At 34.8% G+C, this 6900-nt stretch overlaps 1 long non-coding RNA gene across 1 annotated transcript; it reads left to right on the top strand.

The window, feature by feature from the left end:
• The first annotated feature begins 336 nt into the window (after positions 1-336).
• LOC107005761 lies at positions 337-2522 on the top strand. Its single transcript, XR_003575456.1, has 2 exons — positions 337-902; positions 2108-2522. It is a non-coding gene; the product is annotated as an uncharacterized LOC107005761 (long non-coding RNA).
• The last annotated feature ends 4378 nt before the right edge of the window (positions 2523-6900 follow it).

Below are 6900 nucleotides of genomic sequence, written 5' to 3'. Positions count from 1 at the left end.
AAAAACCGAACCGAATTAATAAAAACCGAACCGAATTAATAAAAACCGAACCGAATTAATAAAAACCGAACCGAATTAATAAAAACCGAACCGAATTAATAAAAACCGAACCGAATTAATAAAAACCGAACCGAACCGAAATATTTCGGTTCGGTTCGGTATTTCGGTTTAAACCGAAATACCGAAACCGAAATTCTAAAAAAATTCGGTTCGGTTCGGTATTTCGGTTTTTCGGTGTTTATGCCCACCCCTAATTATCCCAACAACACAATACAACGTACATACCAAGCCCAACTCCCATTCAACTTCAGCCGATCCAAATCTAATCAATACCCGGCCCAAACCTTTTCTTTTCAGCAGCAAACTACCCAACCAAATCCCTATACGTCTTCTTCCTCAGCACGCTGCAAAACACGCCCAATTCTAGCAGTTCAAGATGAAACCCAGAAATCTGCGAAATCTTTCGACCCGTCCACTCTAAACGGCGTGAACAGTACGCGACGCTAAGTACTTTTTTGCGTTTCTTCCTCCTCTCTTTTGCCTCAGTGTACAGACCCATCACCCTCCCGTCCCCGCTTCTCCCTTTTTCGCAGAGCTTCAGAGCCTTTTTGTTGTTGCCTAGAAAAGGAACGAATTGATTCAAATGTCCAATGGATTTTTCCCCTAGTCGCCCAAAAAACATTCCCTATAATAATCCTCTTTACATTCAAGTTAAAAACAAGTTTAGAAATTGGATTTTGACGGTATCATTCTGCATTTAAGGCTTTGACATTTAGTTCTTTGTTTCTAAATTCCAAAAAGGTAGCCGCTCAGGTTCTACCCAGATTTCTTGTTTGCCGTTCGTATTAGAGTTTTTGTGGAGAAGAACCGATACTAGCTCGTTTTTGCCTCAGTTCGCTGGGGTAATATTTTCCTCCTATTTTATTTTCTTTAGTTACGGAATGTCTAAATGTTTTGTGAATGTCTATCTCTACTCTGTGCTTTGGTGTCCTTCATATTTTTCTTGAAATATATGCTAGTACTGCACAGTTTGGCGGATTAGCTTTCAAGCATATTAATAGCTTTCAGTTTCTTATTAATAGATGTTTCGTATATTTGATCCTGAATTTTCTGTTTTGAATGTTTTTGTACCTCCCTATCGATTTCCTTTCCTAATACTCAAATTGGCAATAGTATTATTCTAGGAATCTTTAAGCTTAAATGATTGATTTGGATGGATATCCTTTGAGTATGTGTACAATTGACATTTGTTCAAGATAGCAACATGACTTCTGTATATAATTAATGACATGCAATAATTTTTCTGGGTGATTTGCAGAATATTTTGTTTCATTCTAGATATGTCTTTTATTCCTATTTCTTTCTTGATTATGATATATTTGCAACCTCCCTTTGCTCATTTTATTAGTTTTATCATATTTACATCAAATTATGTTAGTTCATTAGATAGATTTTCTTACTGTTATACTGGATAAGTCAAGTTCTAGCCAATAGCTTGCTTCAAATAGTTATTTGGTTCTTTCTAATGACTTGGATATATCTATCATTAATTATTAGACTTATTTGTTTACTACTCTATTAGACGACTCATTAATTCCTAGACTTGCTTTTCTTATTATCTTATTAATGGTATAATGCATAATCGCTACTTATCCTATATATTACTTTTATTTTATAGTTATCTGCTTTTGGTCAATTTTTGTAAGTAGAGTTAAGGCTTATTGGGTTTGTCCTCATATAATATAGAATGTAGCTACTGTGACATCATCTAGAAACAGAATTGCAGTGTAGATTGATGAATTGTGCTTGTTAAATAAATTCTTTACTGATCAACCTTTATTGTGGATATGAGTTTCATTTCCCTCTAATGTATGCTGACAGCTTCTTTAGCAGTCTTATTTATCGTATTTTTGCTAAAGGTGTATTCTGGTGAAATATTATCAAATGTGAATGCTAATCTTATTACACTTCATTTGCATGTGAAAACACCATCCAAGTCTATTTTAGGACTCACTACTTGCATTTTCTGAGTTGAGCCATAAAGGCTCAATCTTTGCTTTTCCTATTTCTTGAGTCAGCCCCCCTATATATTCTGAAGTTTTTACAGGTCCCGGAGACCCAACGTACTGCTGGAAATTAGCTCAAAAGCCCAAGAAATAAGTTGTATAAATATTGTATACTACATTATACACTGATATACGTGTTAAGTGCGACAAATATGTGGCCAAAAACAAAGATACAGGTTGGAGGCGTCAAAGCAGACTGTATACTGTCGCTATACATTTTGATATACAAAAGAAAAAGTTAATAAACCACCCGTATACAACAGTATACACTTGGTGTATACAAAGGATTTCAAGGGTTAAAATAGGGTCCAGAGCCCAAATCAGCAGGCTGAAAAGCCCAAGTCCATTACCTCTTTATTTGTTTGATTGCATTTATTTATTTGATTTGATATATTTGTTTAACTCTAACCCTCTATATGTTTCGTTATAATTTAATTAAATTCCCCAAAAGATAAACTATATTCTTTATGTTACTATATTTTTATATAATTCATTTTTTATCAAGTCTTATACTTATTTTGAATATATGTAGTCAACTTTTTATTTTTTCTTCAATTAATTAATCATAATCTAATTAACCAGTTCGATTTATATTACTATTTTAAAAAATGTGTCAAATAAATCCTAATGATCTTGTTTTGCTAAAAAAGTCAATTCATTTGCATTTTAATTCAATTGTTTCATTTTAGCCTCCTTGTTTTCTAAAAAATAAATTAAATAATTTTTTTCTTTATTTAACTATTTTTCAAAGTTAATTGAATGTGTAAATTATCTTTTTACGTTAAATTGTTTTTTAAAAAAATAGTCAATTATTTGATGTCAAGTTGTAGAATAAATGCATGTTAACGGACACTTCAAATTTCTTAAAAACTTTCTTGAAGCGTAAATAAGAGTATCTTACCCATTTTCTCTAAATTTTTTGAGACTAAATCTGTTAGAATCTTTTTAATTAAGTTTTGTTGATTTCTTTAAAAATTTAAGTGATGACTCTTTTCTAAGTATTTTTCTTAAATTGTTTTATATTTAGAACATTTCAAAAGGGGTTTTTCAGAGGATAGTAAAATTATGGCATAACATAAATTATGACTCCATAGGGGATTTAATTAGGTTCTAACCATAATTACTTGACTCTTTTGACTATTTGTTTAATTGCTTACTTGTTTCAATTCTTGTAAATTATGGCATTTCATGGCATTGATTCCGCCAAATGACAAATAATTTGCATTAGGATAAAAGGTAGTTACGTAATTTTCCACAGTTGTCCTTCAGAAGAAACACCCTTTGAATTCTTTTGAAGTAATAAACGAATAGTTGGTTTTTGGTCGTCCAACATAATTTATTATACTCCACCTCGTAGTTTGTCCAACTCAGGTAACCAGATCTTATCTAAAACAACTCTTAGCCAACTAGTATAGAGCAAAGTCAAATTCTAAATTAAGCGCATTTGAACTAAGTTGACCCCACATCCAAGATGTGTTGGGACCATTAGAAAGACCAATTTGAGTTCATAATGGCCCACAGTCTAAATGAACGCTCATACTTATGTGTTTCAATTTGAAGGATATATACGTTATTTGGCAAACCATTATCTCTTGAGGACGATAGTTTAATAGTTTTTCGAGTCAAAGAAGTATCAAATTACCATTGCATCTGAAAACGTTGGCATGACAAGAAGCTCAAGAACGGAGGACTTTCCATGGAAGCTTAGTTAGGATTGTACCCCTGCGCGGACTTATTATTTGTATCTTTTTTCCTTATTATGTATCCCCATTTAATTTGTTTGCAATGTTTTTATAAATTTTAATTTTTTGGGGCAATGGAAAAGTTTAAAATGATGTTATCCATCCTTCAATTCGACAGGCCCACCTTTGGCATAAAAAGATCACAAGTTTAGGACGTGATATAAACTGTTTGTGTCTACTTGATATGATTGCTTTGTGTTGTGATATGTCACTTTGTCTAACAAATTAATCTACTCTTGTTTCTTAGAGCACTCTAAGCATATATTAAAATTCAAAACAACATCCGTCCAAATTTCTCCGGAAGTGTCGTTCAAGTTTCTCATAATATATTAACCCTTTACCTCAAAAATCTTCTAATTTTTTATTCGTCCGTCAGGGGAAGGTCGATTTTGCTAAAATGTCTGGAAAAAGAATCAACTTATTGATCCCACCCATTGATTCGGTTAATGATAAAAAAAACTAAAGAATCAATGTTTAGAAAATTTATGGAGACTAAAGAGAAGACAACTGCACCCAAAAGGGGACTTGCAAAGCTGGAGCAAACTGAATGGACGCTACGAGAGCGAATTATTGAGGTCGACATGGAAACAACCTCAGTAAATAGAAAGATTGTCAAAATTTATCAAGACATAATTAATATTACTAAAGTGTCCGAAAGGATCTCTGAAATTGAACGAGATATTAAGAAACTAAAATTTTGGAATGCTTCCTCCATGAGGTGAAAAGGTAAAGCAAAAGAAACTTCAGATGGCGAGAGCACTTGATCATCACCTTATAGTTGAAGAGGAAGGAAAGAAGTCTGGGTAGCTTTAGGTTTATGTAACACATTGCTCTTGTTTGTCATTTCATTAAAAACTACGCAAGACTTGAGCCCATGGGGGGGTACGTAGGAAGCTCTTTTCGAGCCTAGTCTCTCTATCAATTTCAGGAAGGGTACGTTTAATTTATCATAAGTAATTTGAACTACGTCGGACCTAATTTCCATGGTGGATATGTAGGCTGTCTACTTAAGGCTCGGTCCATGTCTTTTCAATTTTTATTCTCCCTTATTAGTGAAAGATTATGAAAATATCACCTACAAAAGAATATTAGTTGAAGAAATTAACAGTATTCTATGCAAGTCTACCTTCTCAATTCAATCACAGAAAGATCTCTTTCCATTTGAGTCCTCCTGTTCACCCAAAATATTTCCGTGGATTAATCTGCTTGAAGCATAGTGACATTTGTGTGTTAATCTTAATGTCAACTTATTTGCTTATCTCGTTAAAAACAAAAACTAATATGTTTTTTAAGTTGTTCTTCTCTACAGATAAATATTGATCAGTGTCAAAATCAAACTAGTCGACGATCCCTACTTTACAAGACCCAAAGCAATCATACCATCCATCCCTGATCATTCTTTGGATAAAGGCAAAAGCAAAATAACTGGTACTTTTGAAGAAACGGGAATATTGGATGTGATCGTCAGAAATGTTGAACTCACTGATCAGAGTGAGTTGATCTCTAAGTTAATGCAACGAATTGCAGACATGCAGAAAGAGCTTCAACAAACAAAAAATCTAACCAAACTACCATTGCATCAAATGTACTACCCCTCGAAACTAGAAGACATACGCCTCCTTTTCCATCATTAAGTTCTCCATTACCCAACTATTTCCCTACCCAAACCATAGGACCAAACACTTCCAATCCTAATCCTCATACCATTGACTTAAACTGTATCCAACGCTTCTTACGCCAGCACTTCTTACCAAACACCTCCAACACTACCAAATTAGAACAAAGCACCTAACACTAAACACTCTCAAAACTTCTCACCAACCTACCAAATCCCATGCCAGTGTCCAATAATCCACGTGTTTTACCTAGAAAACTGACATACCCTTTTCTAACATTCCAAACTCCACTAGCTAACCCGAGCCTACCCAGGGCCTTACCCCCAAACCAGCAAGACTAATGTCTACTTATACCTTTTAGAGGTCCACTTATACTATTTATAAAGTCTCTAAATTAATAAGGCCCTGCTTTTACAATTCTTGAACCATGACCTAGCTTTTCCGTTCAACCGGAGCTGGATCACTATGAAGAGATGGAGAAGGAGTGGAGCCTGAGAAAAGAAAAATGTGAACAAGAAATGAATATCCTAAAGGAGGCCATCTCTGAAGCAGTTAAAAGTGTTCCATCTTCAAGGAAAATCACAGGACTTGAGTATGAGGACCTTTGCATGCACCTTGACTTGGAAATACCCAATGGTTTTAAAATTCCAAAATTCAAAGCCTTCAACGGCATTGGCAACCCATGTCTCACCTACGAGCTTATTGTGACAAACTCGTAGGTATCGGGAAAAATGATGCATTAATTAAAAGGTTGTTTAGTGAAAGTCTTAGTGGGGAGGTGTTAGAATGCTTCACATCTCAAGAATTCTGTCAGTGGTCTACATGGGGGGCTCTTGCCAAAGAATTTTTGGAAATATTTCAGTTTAACGTCAAAGCTGTCCATGAAAAATACTACTTGGAAAAAATCAAGCAAAAGACCATAGAGGACTATCGTGAATATGTGTGCTGCTGGAGAAAAGAAGCTGCAAAGGTACAACCTGTAATGACTAAAACCGAAATAACCTTTGCTTTTATTCGAGCTCAAGAGCCTGACTATTATGAAAGGATGTTGCCCGTGATGGGACAGAGGTTTTCGGAGCTAATCAGAATGGGAAAAGCCATAGAGGATGACCTAAAATATAGAAAGGGTACAAGTCTCACTGCTTTGCAGTATGCCAACGAATCCTCACCAACTATGGACACGTAATTTGCTAGGAAAAAGAATGAGGATGACTTTGCTGTATCATTTAGCCCGATGGCAAGGCCACAAAGATATTTTGGGTCTAGTTCTGCCATTGGAAACTCCAACCGATTCTCCACCGCAAACTATTACCAACCACCTCCACAAACTCCAAGCCCAATTTACTATGCACAATAAAACTACCAACCATCCCCACCTATCTACAAAAATCAACCACCAACTTACCAATAAACACTACAAAAACACTAAGTCAATGCACTAGCCTACCAAAATCTCAGACAAAACAACCCAAATGC

Source organism: Solanum pennellii, chromosome 12 (assembly GCF_001406875.1).
Source record: "Solanum pennellii chromosome 12, SPENNV200".
Classification (NCBI taxonomy): Eukaryota; Viridiplantae; Streptophyta; class Magnoliopsida; order Solanales; family Solanaceae; genus Solanum; species Solanum pennellii.
The sequence above is the reverse complement of the archived record's forward strand: the minus strand, read 5'-3'. Positions and strand labels throughout refer to the sequence as shown.